The sequence below is a fragment of the Pelophylax lessonae genome, assembly GCF_965119305.1.
Source record: "Pelophylax lessonae genome assembly, chromosome: 8".
Classification (NCBI taxonomy): Eukaryota; Metazoa; Chordata; class Amphibia; order Anura; family Ranidae; genus Pelophylax; species Pelophylax lessonae.
Genome location: NC_138775.1, coordinates 209,151,466 through 209,172,225, shown reverse-complemented (window position 1 = coordinate 209,172,225; position 20,760 = coordinate 209,151,466). Strand labels below are relative to the sequence as shown.

General features: G+C 43.6%; 1 protein-coding gene across 2 annotated transcripts in view; it reads right to left on the bottom strand.

Moving 5' to 3' along the window:
* Positions 1–20,760, bottom strand: part of PIGC (phosphatidylinositol glycan anchor biosynthesis class C) — a 61,378-nt gene that overhangs the window by 30,618 nt on the left and 10,000 nt on the right. The window contains exon 2 of one of the 2 annotated variants that reach the window (XM_082266058.1): positions 14,850–14,928. The exons of the other annotated variant lie outside the window; for it this stretch is intronic. The gene's annotated coding sequence lies outside the window, so the exon portion shown is untranslated. The remainder of the gene's footprint in view (positions 1–14,849; positions 14,929–20,760) is intronic. 2 annotated transcript variants of the gene reach the window in all.

The following is a 20,760-nucleotide window of genomic DNA, read 5'->3' as shown; positions in this document are numbered from 1 at the left end:
ACAATCTGTGTACAATCTCCTTGAGTCCCGGTTCACATTTCTGCGATGCAGGAACGCTGCGAATATACAGCGTGTTCCCGCATCGCATCCGCACCCCTGGCAGTTCACACTGCCATATGCGATACGCAGGGGATGTCAATTAAAAGTTAACGACACCCTTAGTTGAGATCACATATTGCAGTGCGATCTGCAAGTTCGCACAAATTTGGATCGCACTAGTGTGAACCACCATGCAATCCGATTCTGCTGCGGATTAAAAAAAGGGTCATGTGCGTGTTTAGTGCGATTGCGGTGCAAATTCAGCCATACAAACTGTATGGCAGAAATTTGCACCGCACAGAGATCACATGTAATTTAGGAGCAGTGCGTTCCGAATTACATGCGATCTCTGTGATCGCACTAATGTGAACCGACACTTAGATATACCAAAGCCATGTAATATGAGGACAAATCCATTCAATTAGCATCAAAGCAGGCAGGCACTTGCACTTCATAGTTGATAACAGATCTAAAGGAGATTGCACAATCCGTATGTGTGGTTCTAAAAGCAGGACTTTTTTTTACCTTAAAGTGGAATTTCAGCCAAAAACGAACTGACTCTAAATCTACCGGCAGCCACATTCTAAAATGAATCTATCTAACCCTGTAAAGCAAAAGTTTCAGATAGACACAAATATTAGATCAGTGTTTCTCAACCTTTTTTAAGTCAAGGCACCCTTTAAAATGTATGGCTTTTGGTCTCGAGGCACCCCATTCTAAAATGTAAAAACTATTCTAATAGTTTTACATAATGCAGAAACATTCACACACCTAGGACGCTCAACTTTAGAGGTGATTTATTCTTCCAAAGAAAATACACTTTTGCAAACTGGTACCGACTAGTATTCTACAGTTTCTTTTCCTCCTCAGTTTGTCTCCATCACAGCTAATGTGACCCCAAAGCTAAAGGAGAGAGGCAGGGGAGGGTCAAACAAGGATGCCGTGCAAGTGACTGACATCCTCCTTATCAACTAATTATGCCAATGTTAAAGCAATGTGACAAAGGACAAACAAAAACGAAAACGAAACAACCAAAAAACGAAGACAGTTGGGACTTTGAGCGAGGCGGTGCCCATCCCGGGCTAGCCACCTCCATCCCTAATCAAGTATATAAAAGAAAGGGGGAGGGAAATAAAATGGATAATGAGATATTATGGGATCGGCATATTGGGTAAGATGTATAAAAATATATATAAGGTAACAAGTATGTTGATAACATAATATTGGTATTAATCTTGAAAAAGGCCGATACCCAATACTATAATAAGGTAGGACGGGAAAGGGGGAAAACAAATGGGACTTTGAGTGAGGTGTGTGGAGTCGGTGGTCACAGTAAAATAGTACAGTCATCTAGTAAAAAATATTAAAGATTTAATAATTTGAATATGTGTCATATATAGGATAACATACATAATATATACAGATTTATACAGGGTACATCAAAATTGCATATGTATGATGATACAATCAAAGGGCAATTAAGAACATCCTGAACACAAGATCATAACAAAATTGATGGGATGTACACTGGGAAAATTAGGTCATTAATGGGGAACAGTGTTAAAAAAGGTAACATGTTGGTATTTAATATTTAATAGGGATGGAGGTGTGTGGTTCGTTTGCGGTTGGCCCTCATGCAGACCTTTTCGTTTTGGCTTGCATTTACCATTTTTATATTTATATCATTATACATTTATTCCTATGATGCTCTTTTCCAACATGGGTATTACTGCACTGGGAACATTTAGATTGTCATTATATGTCTGGACAGTTCCCATGGTCTGTTGTACAGTTCCGGGAGCTGCGAGGCGCTTCGGGGGCCTCCCTCCTCCCCTTCCGCCCGTCCTTCGATCGGGCGCGGGAGTGTGGGCGACTTCCCCTTTGCGCCTCGGTGCCACGTCATCTATGCCGTGCGTGTGACGTCACTTGATAGCGTCCTCACATCGTCATGTAATCTCAATCTCGCGCCCATACATAAGGGAGGTCATTTGTGTCACGATCCAGGACGGTATCTGGCCCTGGACTGGACAATGTTTCCTCCACTTTTTTGAGCGCGGACGTGACGCTAGGAGCCCCTCCTGTGGCCGCTACTAGGTATTTCCCTCGGCATTCCATTCTCTTTATACCTTTCTCACCCAATTTCCCTTCACGTGTGTTCACTTGAGCACTCCTTTGTCACCATCACACTTCCCATCACTCTAGCAACCAAACAATATTTATCCACTTCTCACCAACCGATTCCCTCTTTTTTCTCTTTTTCTCCATCACTTCAATTTATCGGATTTCCATTCCAAACCGGGTAATTTTCTTTAGTATTCCCCTTTCCTCACATCCTTATTCACTCGATCACTTTTGATTCTTTCCCACTTGAGCACTTTATTCATTTTGTCACTATTGCACTTTTTATCACCTTTTTTGGTGGTTTGGTCTGGAACCATCCCCTTTTTACTTATTCCTCACTAACCAGTCCCTTTTTTCACTATTTTTTAGATTTTTCAGATCACTTTGTCCATCTCCCTTGATCAACTCAAATTATTAATTCATCTAGGTATATTATTTACCTTCCTATTGATTCTACTAATTTATATCTGTTACTACTAGTGTATATTTTTTATATCGATGTAATTTCTTTATCCATGTAGAAATCTTTGGAGACTAATATCTGTGGTATCATTTTTCAATACTTCAGTCACCCTTATGTATTATGGAATGCCTATGTGGTATCCCTTGGCCGCGGGTTGGGCCCCTACAGCTCCCGGGGCAGACCTCTTTGACCTTTCGGATCACTGTCCACAACGCTCCCCTTATATTGATCCCCCCTTGACAATGATGATTTGGGGTACATTGGCTCCTGATGAGTGGAATTTATCCACGAAACGCGTCGAGCCTAATATGGATGTACTCCCCACCAATACCAACATGTTACCTTTTTTAACACTGTTCCCCATTAATGACCTAATTTTCCCAGTGTACATCCCATCAATTTTGTTATGATCTTGTGTTCAGGATGTTCTTAATTGCCCTTTGATTGTATCATCATACATATGCAATTTTGATGTACCCTGTATAAACCTGTATATATTATGTATGTTATCCTATATATGACACATACTCAAATTATTAAATCTTTAATATTTTTTACTAGATGACTGTACTATTTTACTGTGACCACCGACTCCACACACCTCACTCAAAGTCCCGTTTGTTTTCTCCCTTTCCCGTCCTACCTTATTATAGTATTGGGTATCGGCCTTTTTCAAGATCAATACCAATATTATGTTATCAACATACTTGTTACCTTATATATATTTTTATACATCTTACCCAATATGCCGATCCCATAATATCTCATTATCCATTTTATTTCCCTCCCCCCTTCTTTTTTATAATTATGCCAATGGTCGTTAGAACGCTGGCAACTAGAAGTTTGTAATGGTGCACAATGAAAACCGGTGGCTTTGTGTAACTAAAAGGTAGGCTTCATCCACACGCTGGCTTGTGTACAATTTTTAAGCAATTTTTAGGCATTTTGCCAAGTCACCCCTGAAAAAACCTCAAGGCACCCTGGTTGAAAAAGGCTGTATTAGATCAACGTTGACTAATTGGGGCAGTTTGTCTGGATCTACATAGGGCCTATGCCAGCGTTCAGACACACATGATTGAGCTCAGGAGATAAGATGAGGGCCTTTGCTAAATTTTTCCATCTGATCTATTACAAGATAAGATGGCGCCTTGACTGCTCAATGAATAGTTAGTTATCTTGCCTGCTAAAATAGTATTCAAAAATGATACAAGCACAACTCACACTTTGGTAAATGATACAGGTGGATGCTATAGTACACACTACTGCACCTATTTAGGCAAACACTTGCAGATAGCTTTGGAATGTCAGCCTGTAGCAGGTAAAAGCCTGAAATCAATATATCATTGCCTTTATATAATGTGTGTTAAAGTGTTAGTTGATCTTTACAGAAAAAAATGTAAAGGTGAACTAACAAAGTGCACCCTCCCGCCCCAGGTCCCCACTGTAAATACCCTTGGGAATGCGGAGCTGTCAGAGCTCACACAGCTGGTCCAGCAGTCCTGGGATTTGAAATCCCTGTCCTTCTCCCTCTTCTCCGTACAGAACAAACCAGATCGATTCTGACTGATCAACCCCGTCACAGTGAGTCTCTCTGGTATGTCTTGGAAGCGCTGCATGGAAAAGAGGGAGAAAAGCGGGGATTTCACACCCCCAGAACTGGCTGCATGGGCGCTCACAGCTCAGCATCCCTTGAGGTACGTAGAGCGAGGACCGGGAGGTGGGGTACTTGTTAGTTCACCTTTGTATTTTTTTTTTTTCTGTAAAAAAAAAAGTGAACTAACCCTTTAACACATGGGTGTCCAACCTTTAGGCTTCTCTGGGCCACGTTGAGTGTAGAGAAATTTTCTTGGGCCGCATATAAAATATATACTATAGTTAAGGTATACAAGTAATAAAACGCCGCCACGTCCTTCCTGCGCCACCCCCCCCCCTTCCCTCCCGCACTAATTTAACACAACTAAAGGATGATCAAATGAAATGGAATCAGTATACAGAGGTTTACTTCTTCTGAGAGATATTAAAGAAACACTCTGACCACCATGACCACTTCAGTGATTTGAAGTGGTCATGGTGGTAGTAGTCAATAACACTGCACATGCTGGGATATTTACAGTTATGTGCTGGGGGATAGTTGCACCCCTAGCACATATGATTTAGGCAGCCAGAAAATGTAATGTCCTTATTCATACATGTATGAACAAGGACATGACATATTATGACAAAACACAATTGGTTATTAAAAAACATATTACAACAATTTACACACGCTAAGCGCCGGTTCACACTGCAGCGACGCTACTTCGCAGCGCGCCGCGACCTCGGAGCGGCCGCCACAGACTTCATAACATTGAAGTCTATGGCGGTCGCCTCCGGGTCGCCCCAAAGAAGCTCCGGACCCTTTTTCTAGGTCGGAGCGATTTGTGTCGCTCCTATTAGAACGGGTCTGCAGCTTCCCTATGTGAGGCGACCTGCGGCGACCTGTGAGGCGACCAGGTCGCCTCACAGGTCGCCCTAGTGTGAACCGGCACTAATGCACATACCTTTTCTACTTATTTTGCAGACTGCTGCCGGTTACTGCTGGCGGGTACTTCTGGTGAGGTTACTGCTGGCGGTTACTGCTGGTGGGTAATGCTGGTAATGGGGGTACTGCTGGTCATGATATTGGGTATTGCTGGAGGAAGCAGCGGCTGCAGTAGAGAGCAGAGTCGCTGCTTCCTGTATGGGCTCCTGTCACAGGCGGAGTGCATTTCATATCACTCCGCCTGTGACAGAGCTGGAACTATACAGGAAGCAGCGGCTCTGTCACTGACTGCTGGGGGATCGCACGGCACTTGCAGCCTAGTGCGTGCCTATCCAATGCAGCCCAAACAGTGCCATCCAATGCAGCTTCACCAGTGCGTGCCCATTCAATGCAGCCTGATCAGTGCCCATCCAATGCAGCCTCACAAGTGCATGCCTATTCAATGCAGCCTGATCAGTGTCCATTCAATGCAGCCTGATCAGTGCTGATCCAATGCAGCCTCACAAGCGCATGCCCATCCAATGCAGCCTGATCAGTGTCCATCCAATGTAACCTACCAGTGCATGCCCATCCAATGCAGTCTGCAATGAAGAGAGAGGTGAGTCGCTGGATTACACAGAGCAGGGATCTCCCGCTTACCCGGCGACCGCTGTCATACGAAGTCCTGCCTCCTGGACCGGCTCCTTGGATAGTAGTACAAGTCTCCAATGTGCTGTCTATCATAGGAGCCGGTCCAGGAAGCAGGACTTCGTATGACAGCGGTCGCTAGGTAAGCAGGAGATCCCCCATCTGCTTTTAATCCGGCAGCGCTCTCCCTCCCCTCCCCTCCGAGGCAGCCTCTGCCTACAGTTAGTTGGAAGCCGCTGTGGCTGTGCCCCCGACTAAACTTCTTTCCTCCCCAGCAAAAAAATAAAACTTGTCAGCGGGCAGTGGGCCGCATTGCCTGCGGTTCCAGGCCGCAGGTTAGACATGCCTGCCTTAAAAGTAAAACTTCAGCAACAATTGTTCTTTGTCTAAGACAGGTTTAGGGACAGGATAGCCCTTGGGAAGATTTAGAAATGTATGGAAAATGTATCCAACAGGAACCTCCCTTCTCAGTCAAGTGGCGATTTCCAAGGGACTACAGGAGGCTAATATCAACACAGATTCATGTACTTCTGTTTTTCTTTTCAGACTTTTAATAAATATAATAAAGGAATTAAATTGTGTTTCTTTATGCCTGCCTAAAGTTTAGCTTTAAAATCATTATTTCCCCTGAATACCCTATAGTATTTCTTTTTTTATTTGAGTACACAGGTACATGTTTCAAGCAAATGGAACCTAAGACATTGCCTACAGACATTACATGGCAGCTTGCCATGAATGCATGAACTAAACGACAAACAATTCTTCTCATGAGAGATTATTCTGCAAACACGAATGTTTACATCCAGCAAATCCATGTGACAATGAAGTCTGACAAACTCCAAACTGTTTGAGGGGAATGGGGAAGTCATACTGAACTTTGTACCACCCTCATTTTTCCAAAAATCACAAGTCATGACAAAAATTATCAGATTTAAATCCCAGGTCTGTGCTAGGCAGCTTTATAAGGTGAGACTATTGACAAATAGATGGGCTTTAAGCACCTTTGACAGGACTCAGGCCAGATAAGAAGGAATGCAGCAGTGTCATTAACCACTTGCCGACCGCCGCACGACTATTTACAGCGGCGATCAGCCCCTCACAGGCAAAGTGTCATAGGTCTATGTCGCTAGCCTGTGAGGCTCTAGGGAGCGAGGGCGAGCCGCCGGAGGCGTGCTCCCGCTTCAGCTCACTCACGCCCCTCCCCCCTCGTCCGTTACACCGGTAGAAAGGCAGGCGGCTAATGTAAACAAAGCCGCCTGTCATTCTTCCCTGTGTAAGAATGGAGATCATACGGTTCTACTATGTAGGAACGTTGATCTCTGTTCTTACACATCAAGCCAAATCCAATCACAGTAAGAAACACGCCCCTAGGGACACACTTAACCCTTCCCTCTCAAAAAAAAAATTAACCCCTTCACTGCCAGTGTCATTTTTACAGTAACAGTGCATATGTATAGCACTGATTACTGTAGTAATGTCACTGGTCAAAAATGTCAGTCAAGGGTCCGATCTGTACACCGCAATGTCGCAGTCCCGCAAAAAAAAATAAAAAGAAAAAAAAATCGCAGATCGCCGCCATTACTCGTTTAAAAAAAAACAAAAATGACAAAGATCTTTCCCTTAGTTAGTAAAAGCAATAACTTTTGCGCAAACCAATCAAAATACGCTTTTTGCAATTTTTTTTTACCAAATATATGTAGCATAAAACAATTTGGCCTAAAATGTTAAAAAATTTTGATTTTTACATTTTTTTTTGCGGAATTTCATATAATAAAATGTGAAAAATATTGTTATTTTTGCAAAATTGAAGCTCTTTTTTTGTTTATAGCGCATGATCAAAAAAATCGCACAGGTGATCAAATACCACCAAAAGAAAGCTCTGTTTGTGGGGAAAAAAAGACGTCAAATTCGTTTAGGTACAGCGTCGCACGACTGCGCAATTGTCCGTTAAAGTCACGCAGTGCCGAATCGCAAAATAGGCCCGGGTCAGGAAGGGGGTAAAATCTTCCGGGGCTTAAGTGGTTAGCAGAGTCCTCAAAAGGTTCTTAATGCAGCCTGTCATAAATAGCCATGTCATAAAACAGTCTGGACAATGGTTTAAGCAATGCATATTTCTAAGTCCATCTCTAATCAGATGCCATTATTCCTACTCTAATTAGAGTACTTTCATAAAAGTTGGTCACGTGAATGTATGGGAACATGCAAATCAGTTAAGACACCAAACACTAACTTTACACCCATACTACAAGGTCCAGACAGCTAATGGGACACAGTAGATCTCCTAAATGAAACAGGCATAGGATCCATATCATATTCCGTCTCTAAAAAATCGTGAAGTTCTTCAGTTCAACAATATGTTGGTTGTCAGATTGTGAAACTTTGTTAGATGGAAGTAAAGATGTATTTAGAATAATTAGCAATAAGGGTGTGTCCACTTAGACTTAGCCGCCTGACAAGTCGCGCTCCATTCAGTGCAATGGAACCGTAGCAACTCAAGTCACTCCGACTTAGAAAAAGGTTCCTGCACTACTTTGGGGGCGACTTGCATTAAGACCCGGTTCACACTTCTGCGTGTGCCGGGTTCGCATGTCATGTCGGAGCGCACTGCTCCGACATGACATGCGATCAGCTGTGCCGTGCGAGTTTAGCCATACAGTTTGTATGGCTAAATTCGCACCGCACCCGCAGCAAAGACGCACAGGAGGCATTTTTGCTGCCGCATCAGGATCGGATCACACAGCGGTTCACACTTGTGCGATCCGATCCTGTGCGAACTGCACGATCGCACTGCGATATGCGATCAAACTGGGGGTGTCGTTAAGATTACATTGACACCCCCAGCGGATCGCATATGGCAGTGTGAACTGCCGGGGGTGCGTGTGCGATGCGGGAACAGGCTGCGAATTCGCAGCCTTCCCGCATCGCAATAGTGTGAACCGAGCCTAAATTCTATTAGAGAAGTCATTTGCAAGCCACACTGAGGTCGCGCTGCATGGGGCGGCTTCAGAGTCGGGCAACTTTGAAGCCGCCCCTGTGTGAACAGAGCCTTACTGTTGCTTATTTTTTTGTTTTGTATTATTTTTTCTGTAAATATTTTCTTGCATCCTTGTTTTTTTTTTTTTTTTTACTTTTTTCATTAGGATGTAAACTCTATTCATTAAATCTGACCTATGCACATATATCTGTAGTGTTTAATTATCTCTCTCCAAAGCCCTAAGTCCCGTGTCTTTCTGCTGCTCCGCTCCTCTGTTATCAGCATAATAACTTCTGACAAGTTCTCCAACACAGGAAATAAAAGCAGCTGGAAATTTGTGTCGGGGTGGGTGCATAGAGATAGATTAGCAGAGAGCTGGTCTATTCACAGCACAGCTCTGCCTTCGCGTATGTGGAGGGGGGGGGGTGCCTTTCCTCCAATCCGCTGTCACACAGTGTATGCCAAGACTCCACACCCAGTGCTGGAACAGGTAGATAAAAATTCTAACACCATGATCACTTTCTAAACAGTGTATAAAGCTGAAGACAGCAGATAAACAAATGCAACTTAGGTAAGGAAATTTGATTAATCTCCGTTTATCGTCTGAGGCTGTTCACTTCACTGGGTATATGTGAAAGTTTACATCCACTTTAAAAAAATATTTCAAAATCATTGAATCTCTAAGTGCTCTTTTTGAAAAAACGATGCCTCTGTGGGGAGCTACCGTATTGTAAACATTTTTGTCTGGGCGTGACAGCAAGTGATACAGACATTTCTTTTAAGTGATTAGGGATTGCTACAGCAGGTGCTGCGAACGAAGCATGGTTGCATTAAGTCCCGGTTCACATTTCTGCGATGCGTGCGGGAATGCTGCGAATATACAGCGTGTTCCCGCATCGCATCCGCACCCCTGGCAGTTTACATTGCCATATGCAATACGCTGGGGGTGTCAATTACAAGTTAACGACACCCCCAGATCAGATCGCATATCGCAGTGCGATCTGAAAGTTCGCACAGAATCGTATCGCACTGGTGTGAACCACCATGCGATCCGATTCTGCTGCAGACCAAAAAAAGGGTCATGTGCGAATTAGGTGCAATTGCAGTGCAAATTCAGCCAAACTGTATGGCTGAATTTGCACCGCACAGTAATTTTAGGAGCAGTGCGCTTCAAATTACATGCGATCTTCTCTGTGATCGCAGAAATGTGAACCAGCACTTAAACACATGGTGGCAGCTACTGTGTGTGAGTAGAGTTAACAGTGAAGTTAACATACACCAGTTACAATTACTCTCAATCTGATGCTGCTTAGATTTTTGTTCCAGAGCAGGAAATATTCTGCACAGAGTGAGATCTGAGTGCAATCATCACAAGAGGGGGTGGGCAGTGCAATCAACCCTTTTTTTTGGGTAGTAAGTATCTTCTCCAGCAAGTACTTTCTTCCACTTCCTCTTTCCTCGGCTAAGTGAGGATGACTTTTCCTCGGTCACCCCCCACCATCTGCACCAGTCTTCCTGCAGGCCATGTCTTCCGCATACACAGTTAAAGTGTTACTAAACCCAGGACCCTGCATTCACTATATCCGGTCTCCCACAGTACTAAGACTATGGAAATGCAATTATTTTAGTAAATATAAACTGCTCCTTTTCTCATCAGCAGTATATAACAGTCTTGTGACTTCTATCAGTTCCTGGTGAAGCTTGTAGGATGAGTTTTCATACTGCACTGAGCTGTCCTTTGAGGCTGCAGGGCTCCAAACCCTCTGTCTGGACAGTGCTGATTGGCCCTGTAATGATCACATGCACTCTCTCAAGAAAAAAAAAAAACAATCTTTCTAGCAATACACACCAAACTGAATACACACCAAACTGAGCATGTGCAGCCTGACTCCAAAGGATCTGTCTTATCCGGATATATTTTGGAGCCAGTGGAAGAGGAGGATCTGTGTATACAGGATCAAACAGCCTTTTTACACAATGCAGAGGATTATCCCCTTAGGTTCCACAGTGAGTATAACAAGCACGCCTTACTGCATTTACAGACTGATTTTACTGTTGTGGGTTTAGTAACACTTTAGGAATTGCTGTGAGTCATCAGGAAGTCACAGCTGGTTCCCGAATTTCAAATGGCAGCATAGGATGAGCTGCAAAGATTTGGGTTCTTGTAAGACAGTGCTGGATCTCTTTGCCTGGTAAGTATGTGATTTTTTTTTTTTAACCACATCTCGCCCGCCCTATAGCAGATTGACGGCGGGATTGTGGTTGTATTATCCCAACCGGACGTCATATGACATAGGCAGGATAATGCGGGGGGCGCGCAGAGCGGCGATCGGTGATGCGAGGTGTCACACGGACTCCCTGCATCTCCGATCTTGGTAAAGAGACTACTGACGTAGGCTCTTTACCATGTGACCAGCCGTGTCCAATCACAGCTGGTCACATAGTAAACAGGAAGAGCCGTTGATCGGCTTTCCTCAGTACGTGCCTGACAGGCACGAGTAAAGGAGCGCCGATCGGCGGCTCCGCCGGATGGGGGGGGGGGCGTCACTGGTGATGAGATCATTGATTACCAGTGCAGACCCTCCAGGGGGGTGCCACTAGAACCACCAGGGATGCCCACCCATGACCCCAGGGATGCCCACTATGGCCACCAGGGATGGCATTCAGGCTCCCCAGTGCCCTCCACATCAGTGCTGCCCACCAGTGCCCCCCCCATCAGTGCTACCCACCAGTGCCCATCTTTGCATCTATCAGTGCCGCCCACCAGTTCCCATTATTGCCCACCAGTGCCGCCTATCAGTGCCCATTAGTGCCCATCAGTGCTGTCCATCAGTGCCAATCAGTGCCGCCTATCAGTGCCCATCAGTGCCCACCAGTGCCGCCTATCAGTGCCCATCAGTGCCGCCTATCAGTGCCCATCAGTGCCACCTATCAGTGCCCATCAATGCCGCCTATCAGTGCCCACCAATGCTGCATATCAGTGCTACATATCAGTGCCACATATCAGTGCCCATCAGTTCCGCCTATCAGTGCCGCCTATCAGTGCTGCATATCAGTGCCACCCCATCAGTGCCTCCTCATCAGTGCCTGTCAGTGCAGCCTCATCAGTGCAGGAAAAAACGTATTTATTTGCAAAATTGTATAACATAAACAAAAAAACTTGTTTTTTTTCAAACTTTTCGGTCTTTTTTTAATTTGTTTAGCAAAAAAGGAAAAACCTTGCGGTGATCAAATACCACCAAAAGAAAGCTCTATTTGTGGGGGGAAATGACATAAATTTGGTTTCGGTACAGTGTTGCATGACCGCGCAATTGTCATTCAAAATGCAACAGTGCTAAAAGCTGAAAATTGGCCTGGGCAGGAAGGGGGTGAAAGTGCCCGGTATTGAAGTGGTTAAGGCAGCTGCTCCAGTAATCGTAGTTGATGACTACCTTTTTTTTAAAGCAGGTGAAAATCCTCTTTAAAAACCTCTGCACTAACCCTTCTGTGCTCTAGCCAAAATAAAAAAATTACAGGGTGGAGTTGCACTTAAAAATGTTAAAGGACAATGACTCTCTGATAGTAAGGGAAGAATAAACAGCTTACAGTGGCTCCAATCTCTTTATTCTCTACTGATAAGGAAACACTGCTTAGTATTTGTTTTTACTGAGATTTGCAAAATTCACAGCCCCTGATTCATTTTCTTATCACAAGTGGACTTGCTCCCTACGTGGCCAGGTCATGTTTAATATGAAGGTGCTAAATCTCTGATCAAAGGCTACTCATACAAAATTACATCATCACCATGTCCTGGACGAAGAGCAAGTAGCAGTCAGAGTATTGGATTACATATCTATCACTGTAGGATATAATTAGATGATTTAATAGGCAGCCACGCTGCACTGAGCCTCCAGTGTCTTATTTAAGTTACAGGCAATTTATGTTACCCAGGAACACATTTCATCATGTTACTCACACTAATATTTAAAGGTGTCTTTATTATTTATGACATTTAAAAAAAAAAATTAAAAAGAAAAAAAAAAAAAAATATATATATATAAAAACATATATTACATAGATAGATAGATAGATAGATAGATAGATAGATAGATAGATAGATAGATAGATAGACACACACACAGTATCTCACAAAAGTGAGTACACCCCTCACATTTTTGTAAATATTTTATTATATCTTTTCATGTGACAACAATGAAGAAATGACACTTTGCTACAATGTAAATTAGTGACAGCCCATTCACACTGATCCGACTAGTCGCGGTCCGTCGCGTCCCATAGTGTAGTACAGGAACGGTTCTAATAGGAGCGACACAAGGGAAAAAGGGTCCTGTACTACTTCGGGGCGACCTGGAGCGACTTGCATGGACATAGAGTTAAAGTGGAACTTTAGGGCAAAATTAAAAATAGGTCAACAGGTGACCAGGTCGCCTCACAGGTCGCCTTAGTGTGAACGGGGGCTAAATGTGCAGAATAGCGACACCTAATATCGGCCTGAAGGGTGGCCAGAAAATTGGTATGGGTCGATCCCTACTTTGGAGGAGTCCTGGATGGGAGCATAGGAAAACTAGACTAAGGAGCTATGGAGCAGGAGGTGTTGGGAGGAACAGAGAGGACGGTTTGGGTGATATTTTGAGACAAGATTGGTGGCGTAGCTCGGGGCACATTTGTGAATTGCTTTGTATTTTAAAAGCATACTATCAAAGAGTTTTAATAATTTCACTCTTATTGGCTGTGTTCCTACATCCGCAGTATGGTAATGTATGTGAATAAGTATTACACTGTATGTTAACATGTGTTGCGTTAGGGCAGCTAATTTATTTTGAACGGAGTGCCAATGCACCCTAGTGCAAATAAAATCACACCTGAACCTTTTTCAGGGGATACGCATGGCCACACAGCGAGACAGTGATCAGGACCTATCCTTTAAGCTCCTCCCACTCTTAGAGCACAAGTTTGTTCAGGTTAGCCCTCCCCTTTCTCTTTCCCCCTTTTACAGGTATGCAAATACTGTGATCTCTTTGGGAGGTAATATACACCTGCAAATGTTACATTTAAGCATTAGTCTGTATGCATATGAAAATATTTATCACTATTTTATAACATTTAATATCAAAATCAATAATAAAAAAAGAAAATTCAACACATATAAGTTTTCTGATGCAATAAGTTGCAACTCTAATTAAATAATTGCTAGGCAATCTATCTAACTTTAAAGTTCATTGTACAGATCATAAATCATAGAAAAAATGAATGTTAATAAGCCAAAAGGAGAAAGATCTCTCTGTATATCAAATGACTTTCACATTGATACTCTGGAAGAGGAGGGGTTCGGATTTAGGGAGCTAGAAAGATTCTATTTTCAGAACAGAGTGACGTGTCTTTCAATCCCTGTCCTGATAATATCAAAGCCAAGAAGTCGAGTGAGCTTATGACTACACTTAGAGGTTGTTAGGATTTAAACAAGTCATCTCCCTTCAAACTGCCACTTCTCAAAACGATCTATTACGTTCCTAAGATGAACATCTTATAAAACAGGTGTAATTGCATGCCATTAAGAATAGAATTACCCAATTTAATCAACTATCTTGGAGGGGGCCTTGTTATGTTGTTTTCCTAAACTTGAAGAGACATCCCAGAAAACTATTACTCTGAAAAAAGTCAATCTCAATATTCAGCCTTAGTGGACCTTTCTATTGTCCATGCGGTGCAAAGTGGTTAAAAAGGCAGAAGGTTTTCATAACTCATTCTATGCATTGAGGTAAAATACTTCTGCATGTAGCACCCCCCCCCCCCCTTCAGCACCCCTAAATACTTACCTGAGCACAATCTCGAATCAATATGGTGATGTCCCTCTTCATCAACATAACAAAACTAAAAAAGTGCACTTTTTTTCTGCTTTGATTAGGATAAGTTTAGTGTTACAGTACAAAAATGTATATATATATATTAATCCATTAGTTGTCTCATTTATAATCACACTAAAATGATGGTTCTGGTATAAAGCATTACAAAGATACTATACTATACCGTCTTGGAAAATGCAAGTTTGAGGTCTGTCATTCTTCTGCACTCATTCTTATACCAGTCACAGAATGCCAACTGACCTGGAACAAGCAGGTGTCAGGATGCCTTACGTGTGCACTTGTTCCGGAGCTCCCAATATGACAATGTGGAACGGACAGGCTGTAGGAGAAATAAAATGTGAACGGTTCAACTGTCATTTAGTATTTTAGAATTTGAAAATGACAACTTGTCTGGATAAAATACGAAATTGTCACTAATAAAATCACAGGGTCTAATTTCACCTAAAGTCTGACAGTCTTTTTGTTGTTTGACCTTATATGCCATTTGCCTGCACAGGGATGCACACATGTGCCGTGCATCCCCACGCAGGCAGTCCCATTCATGTTGATTGGGATACATTGGGGCTGCATACACACAGCAGCTGTTCCCAATTTGTTAGCCGTGCAAGTGTGGGTGCGATTGGGTAGGTGGGTTGGGACTACAGTGTCGGCTTCCTGACAGGATTGGACAGGTTGGTTGGGACTACAGTGTTGGCTTCCTGGCAGGATTGGGCAGGTGGGCTGGGACTACAGTGTCGGCTTCCTGTCAGGATTGGGCAGGTGGGCTGGGACTACAGTGTCGGCTTAATGGCAGAATTGGGCAGGTGGGCTGGGACTAGAGTGTCGGCTTCCTGGCAGGATTGGGCAGGTGGGTTGGGACTACAGTGTCAGCTTCCTGGCAGGACTGGGCAGGTGGGCTGGGACTACAGTTCCGGCTTCCTGGCAGGATTGGACAGGTTGGTTGGGACTACAGTGTCGGCTCCCTGGCGGGATTGGACATGTGGGTTGGGACTACAGTGTCCGCTTCCTGGCGGGATTGGACATGTGGGTTGGGACTACAGTGTCTGCTTCCTGGCGGGATTGGGCATGTGGGTTGGGACTACAGTGTCTGCTTCCTGGCGGGATTGGACATGTGGGTTGGGACTACAGTGTCTGCTTCCTGGCGGGATTGGACATGTGGGTTGGGACTACAGTGTCGGCTTCCTGGCAGGATTGGGCAGGTGGGTTGGGACTACGATCTAGAACACGCCAGAGCATCTCTACTTGTGAGCAGATCTTGGTGCATCGCACTGTTCACTTTTTTTTCTTTAACAAACTTTATTCAAATTGCTTTGCACTGTGCTGAAAAAAAAATATAGCCTGTCATACCTTCTTTTCAGAGAACACCACCCGCACACCAACACAACGCATCCCCATGCAGGAAGTCCCATTCATGTTGATTGGGATACAGTGGCTGCATGGACACAGCAGCTGTTTCCAATTTGTTAGCTGTGATAGTGTGGGTGCGAGACCCTGAACGCATTGTGCCTTCAGGGCCATGCTTCCACACAGCTGTCAAATTGGATGCAGTGCCCATGTCTATGTAGCTGCTATGTCCCAACTGACATAAACAGGACTGCCTGCACAAGGATGCACGGAACACTTGTGTATCCCCGTGAGGGCAAACACAGCCCACCTGTGGGCGTACACTATAGTTCACCCATGTGAACAAGGCTTAACTGTATTGCCAACTGAATGATATAAATAACCCCGCACTGTGGTATATTAGTGTGGTAATTACTAAACAGATTGCTGCTAGGTAAAAGGTGTGTGTTCCTTTAAAATGAATGGTGAAACCCTGCACTGTCTGTGTTCAATATATTATTAGTGACCAAAAAGTGTGAAAGTAATTAAACCTAAAAATTGCAAAAAAAATTGTATTGCCAACTGGCTTGATAAATATTCCCCTATGTATCTTGCCAGCACTGCACCCAGTTAGTATGACATGGGCCCTGCGTTGTCAACAACAAGATGAGCGACTTTCAGATTCCAGCTGATCTCTCACCTCTAGGGCCTCATGCACACCGAACGTTTTTACAGCTGCTGTTTTTGGTTTCAGACGTTTTTTTCTGCCGCCAGTAAACTCCCCAGCATGTTATCTTATGTGTCCATGCACACATATGCTGTTATCAGCAGTCTTTGGCAGGGGCATTTTCTGGCTGGAAAAAATAAAAACCAGAACTAGTGGGTTTTAAGAGCGGTTTTCAGCTGCAAAAACGCTCTAACTCTGATAAAAGTCTAAAAATGGCAAAAAAATGACGCTATTCTGCGTTTATCAACGTTTTTGAGCCATAAGCTTTTGTGGGAGTATAGTTTTGCTAAAAAAAAGCTAAAAAATGCTTGTCACGATTGGCAACGACCACGGCAACTAGCTAACCGAGACGTGGTTCCGTGACTGCGGAGTATAAGGGAATAAGGGAAACTCCTACTGAGTAATAAGACTGGCTGTGACACTTTCACAGCCCACACTGCCTTTGGTCACCACTAGAGGGAGACTCCACTCCAATCCAGCTGGCTGACTACACACAGGCAGATACAAATCTTACATACAATCTGGTGCACTGTAAGGGTTGGGGAGCAGTCTAGCAATTATCACACACTACTAGGATTCCTCCAGCTATCCTACAAGCTAGAACCCCGGGGGTTAATCACTCTTCCCCCTGTCCACACACCCACACACCACAAACGATAGCCTGCCCCCACCCAACAGTTTGTCCGCAGACTGGTCTGCTGGGCCACCGCACACACACAGATCTCCGTCTAGTTTACAATCTGCATGCAATCTGCCAACACGCAGTGCAATTGCATATAGATTGGCATGTAGCTTAGACCAAGCAATTAGGCACTAAAATGCAACAATTTCTCAAGAGATATGAGTCCTAGCTTAGTACACAGAAGTCACTAATTCATTTTATAATTTAATATCCCAAAAGTGGGCAGTGCATAAGAAATATATACAAAGCAAAAGGAGTTACAAAAAAATACACAAAAAGATAAAAAGACACACATTTGGCAATTTGCTATGAGAATAAAAAGGAATAAAAACAGAAATAAACTTTACCGAAGCTTATCCCTTGGTAGAAGCATACCGGAAACCGTGTGGGGACTCCCCAGTTCAGAACTGGCTTCATGGAAGAACAATGTCTATATCTCAGGTTCCCCAATTTATTGGAATATGGATGTGGGCTGGATTTTAGCCCTTGGCCAATCAACCCCAGGGGGTTGTCCCCGGCTCAGCCCACAGGAGGTTTCGTGTTCTGAACTGACCAGAGTTGAATTGACCCAGAACGGCGCTGACCGCTGAGTCAGGGATAGGAATTCTGACACCAGCGCATCGGTCTGATCGTGACAGTACCAAACACTGCCTGCCTGCCGTAATCAGGCGCCATATAACGGTTTTGTGCGTTTCTCTAGGATTCTATACATGTTACAATTACAGATTTACATGTACTTGTAGCCCAACACGTGAGCCATAAGAAGGAATTATTTTCATCTCTCTGCCACTAATATTTTAACTTTTATGAGATAAAATACATTCCTTAGATCGGATGATACCAATCAAAGCTTGCAGACCATTTGGAGCCTATCGTCACCCCCTGCGGATCCCAGCAGCCAAGATGACCAGCAGCTCTCTTTGAGGCTTCAGGAAGGTGACAACCTTTGTTCACTTGCATGGGAGACTTTAATTGGCATCCAGGTGTCACCTCCATCCCAGAGACCAGTTCTGTCCTTTTCAAATGCTGAGTACTACTGACTATGACTGAGTACTGAATACTACAATTCTTAATAACCCAAAATGACACTACATCTACAATTATACTATTTCTACAGATCACTTCATATCTCACTAAGGTAAAGCTACCCTACTCTTACATTTATGTTACAATGCTACAGCAAAAAAGCTGAAAAACTCCTTCTACAGCAACAGCTTTCTACTGACGTTTTGATAACATCCAGTGTGCATGAGGCCTTACTCCCAAAGCCTATACTCAGTCTCAGACAAGGGAAGTTACACTAAATAAGAGCTTAATCTACATCTATTATAGGTCATTTTGGTCATTTAGGAGAATTTAGGTTAAGTTTTTTAATTTTTGGGGATAAAGCACAAACCTGTCAGTTTTGTGTAATGCTGTATATCTCATCACCTGCAGGCTGCTGCTTCTGGTAAAAATCCCAACTGCAGTGCCTTCCTCAAAGTTGCTGGATACTGCCGTAAGCAGCTGTCTTCTGGTGCTGTGGAAGTTAACAGCAAACTCTGCTACTGGCAAAGTTGCACTGCTTACCTGCGCTACTCCCAGCCAAGCAATAAAAACTGACTGACGTGAGAAATAATAAAGTCTATAGTTTATTGACCGAAAAAAACTTCACAGTGAATGATCCCAAACATACAGGATGCTGGCCCCCATGGCTGGTAACACGAATGGATGAAGACAGTACCTTGTCTAATGCCTTGAAAGGAGCCAGTGCAGATGGTGACAGCTCCAAGAGCCAATCGTTGATGTAATGGTGAACACACCGCTGGGCGCGGAATGATGTGGACCCGGGTGGAAAGGCTCCGCAATGAGAGGAGGGGGGAATGCCAGGAACCGGTCCCACACGCTGGAGAGGAAGCACCGGTCACGTCGAAGGGAGTGAAGGCGGCAGCCACAGGGCAGAAGGGGCAGGCTAGTTGTGCGACTATACTCAGTAACAGAGAGTGCTGTTGTTAAAGTGATTGTAATGTTACATTTTTTTTTTTTTTTTTAATAAAATAGAGGTGCACGATTAATCGTTAAAAAAATCGCGATCTCGATTCACCCCCCCCCCCCCATGATCTTAAAACGGCATGTCCTCGATTCTTACAGGGCTGTTCTCTGCTCACTCACAGCTGTCAAAAAAAACATTGTTAAGGCTGCTAGATGACTATAAACATAATGTTTTACAATGTAAATGTATGAATGAACTTCTGTCTGTAAGTGAGGGCATTTTAACCTCTTAAAGATGAAGCCTTTTTCTGACACTTGTTGCTTACAAGTTAGTATTTTTCTTTTTCCAACCTCCTTTTGTATTCCTTCTCCAATCTTCCCCACCTGCCTCATGAGTGTTAAGCCCCGTACACACGATCAGATTATCGAACGATCTGTCGTCCATTTTTTGTGGCATGCTAGTCTCATGTGGAAAGTGAAGAGGTTATTTTCATACGAATTTTCCCGTACGACAGAATTCTACTTCAGAAGTGATGTCACGTGTTGGATTGCTTTGTATGTGTTCTTTCGTCTCTGAGCATGCCTAGTCTTGCTCATGCGATTTTTTCCGGTCGAAATCTGTACTAATGAGATGAAAATCGGACGTGTGTTGACGGAGGACAAAAATTTTATAGCCTGCACATCAGCATTTTGTCAGCCGAAAAGTCGGAGTCGGCTGTCAAAAGATCCATACTAACAATCCGAAAATCGGCAGATCGGTCGTCGGACAAATTTTCCCTTCCGAATTTCTTATCGTGTGTACGGGCCTTAAGACTCCAATTTTTGACTAGTGTACTTCCTCTGTGTGAAGTCCATGGCGACAGTTAATCTGATATCCCTCAATGTTAGAGGCCTATATGCACCCGGGAAACGGCATCAGCTGTATAGAGAAATTAAGCATCTTTGAGGTGATGTTTTCTTCCAGGAAACTCACCTTACGCATACCTCCACAGTTAAATTGTATTCACCATCTTTCCCATCGTGGTATTATAGTCTCTCTGATGTGCATAAAGCGAAGGGTGTCGCCATTGGCTTTCACAAGGACACAGCTTTTAGAATTGAGTCATCCTTGATAGATATATACGGTAGATATATTTTTCTGCAAGGTATTTTAGGTAATTTTCCATGTACATTGGTGAATATCTATGCACCCAACCAGGATCAGGCAAGCTTTATTTCCACAGTTTTATCCAACTTAAGAGATTTTGCGAAGGGATGTATTATCCTCTCTGGGGATCTGAATACCCCACTCGAACCAAAGTTGGACACCTTCAAAGGCTTCTCTCCTACCCCTAGCAAACGTCTAGTGTTATTTCGTAAATGCCTCTTAGACAAACAACTCATGGACACATGAATAATTATACATCCAAACGAGAGGGACTACTCCCATTTTTCCCACCTACATCACT